The 2500-nt window shown below is 39.5% G+C and overlaps 1 pseudogene; it reads left to right on the top strand.

Moving 5' to 3' along the window:
* Positions 1 to 2500, top strand: part of LOC139369001 (CDK5 and ABL1 enzyme substrate 2-like) — an 83057-nt pseudogene that overhangs the window by 1242 nt on the left and 79315 nt on the right.

Raw genomic sequence — 2500 nt, 5'->3', positions numbered from 1 at the left:
GTCATTGACTACAACAAAGAAGCCCTGCATTAGGTTATACTGGTAGTCATTGACTACAACAAAGAAGCCCTGCATTAGGTTATACTGGTAGTCATTGACTACAACAAAGAAGCCCTGCATTAGGTTATACTGGTAGTCATTGACTACAACAAAGAAGCCCTGCATTAGGTTATACTTGTAGTCATTGACTACAACCACGAAGCCCTGCATTAGGTTATACTGGTAGTCATTGACTACAACAAAGAAGCCCTGCATTAGGTTATACTGGTAGTCATTGACTACAACAAAGAAGCCCTGCATTAGGTTATACTGGTAGTCATTGACTACAACAAAGAAGCCCTGCATTAGGTTATACTTGTTGTCATTGACTACAACAAAGAAGCCCTGCATTAGGTTATACTGGTAGTCATTGACTACAACAAATAATCCCTGCATTAGGTTATACTTGTAGTCATTGACTACAACAAAAAAGCCCTGCATTAGGTTATACTGGTAGTCATTGACTACAACAAAGAATCCCTGCATTAGGTTATACTGGTAGTCATTGACTACAACAAAGAAGCCCTGCATTAGGTTATACTGGTAGTCATTGACTACAACAAAGAAGCCCTGCATTAGGTTATACTGGTAGTCATTGACTACAACAAAGAATCCCTGCATTAGGTTATACTGGTAGTCATTGACTACAACAAAGAAGCCCTGCATTAGGTTATACTGGTAGTCATTGACTACAACAAAGAAGCCCTGCATTAGGTTATACTTGTAGTCATTGACTACAACAAAGAAACCCTGCATTAGGTTATACTTGTAGTCATTGACTACAACAAAGAAGCCCTGCATTAGGTTATACTGGTAGTCATTGACTACAACAAAGAAGCCCTGCATTAGGTTATACTGGTAGTCATTGACTAACACAAAGAAGCCCTGCATTAGGTTATACTGGTAGTCATTGACTAACACAAAGAAGCCCTGCATTAGGTTATACTGGTAGTCATTGACTACAACAAAGAAGCCCTGCATTAGGTTATACTGGTAGTCATTGACTACAACAAAGAAGCCCTGCATTAGGTTATACTGGTAGTCATTGACTACAACAAAGAAGCCCTGCATTAGGTTATACTGGTAGTCATTGACTACAACATAGAAGCCCTGCATTAGGTTATACTGGTAGTCATTGACTACAACAAAGAAGCCCTGCATTAGGTTATACTGGTAGTCATTGACTACAACAAAGAAGCCCTGCATTAGGTTATACTGGTAGTCATTGACTACAACAAAGAAGCCCTGCATTAGGTTATACTGGTAGTCATTGACTACAACAAAGAAGCCCTGCATTAGGTTATACTGGTAGTCATTGACTACAACAAAGAAGCCCTGCATTAGGTTATACTTGTAGTCATTGACTACAACAAAGAAGCCCTGCATTAGGTTATACTGGTAGTCATTGACTACAACCACGAAGCCCTGCATTAGGTTATACTGGTAGTCATTGACTACAACAAAGAAGCCTGCATTAGGTTATACTTGTAGTCATTGACTACAACAAAGAAGCCCTGCATTAGGTTATACTGGTAGTCATTGACTACAACAAAGAAGCCCCGCATTAGGTTATACTGGTAGTCATTGACTACAACAAAGAAGCCCTGCATTAGGTTATACTGGTAGTCATTGACTACAACAAAGAAGCCCTGCATTAGGTTATACTGGTAGTCATTGACTACAACAAAGAAGCCCTGCATTAGGTTATACTGGTAGTCATTGACTACAACAAAGAAGCCCTGCATTAGGTTATACTGGTAGTCATTGACTACAACAAAGAAGCCCTGCATTAGGTTATACTTGTAGTCATTGACTACAACCACGAAGCCCTGCATTAGGTTATACTGGTAGTCATTGACTACAACAAAGAAGCCCTGCATTAGGTTATACTTGTAGTCATTGACTACAACCACAAAGCCCTGCATTAGGTTATACTGGTAGTCATTGACTACAACAAAGAAGCCCTGCATTAGGTTATACTTGTAGTCATTGACTACAACAAAGACGCCCTGCATTAGGTTATACTGGTATTCATTGACTACAACAAAGAAGCCCTGCATTAGGTTATACTTGTAGTCATTGTCTACAACAAAGAAGCCCTGCATTAGGTTATACTGGTAGTCATTGACTACAACAAAGAAGCCCTGCATTAGGTTATACTTGTAGTCATTGACTACAACAAAGAAGCCCTGCATTAGGTTATACTGGTAGTCATTGACTACAACAAAGAAGCCCTGCATTAGGTTATACTGGTAGTCATTGACTACAACAAAGAAGCCCTGCATTAGGTTATACTGGTAGTCATTGACTACAACAAATAAGCCCTGCATTAGGTTATACTGGTAGTCATTGACTAACACAAAGAAGCCCTGCATTAGGTTATACTTGTAGTCATTGACTACAACAAAGAAGCCCTGCATTAGGTTATACTGGTAGTCATTGACTACAACAAAGAAGCCCT

The sequence above is a fragment of the Oncorhynchus clarkii genome, chromosome 16, assembly GCF_045791955.1.
Source record: "Oncorhynchus clarkii lewisi isolate Uvic-CL-2024 chromosome 16, UVic_Ocla_1.0, whole genome shotgun sequence".
NCBI classification, from domain to species: Eukaryota; Metazoa; Chordata; class Actinopteri; order Salmoniformes; family Salmonidae; genus Oncorhynchus; species Oncorhynchus clarkii.
This window is presented reverse-complemented; position numbering and strand designations above follow the sequence as displayed.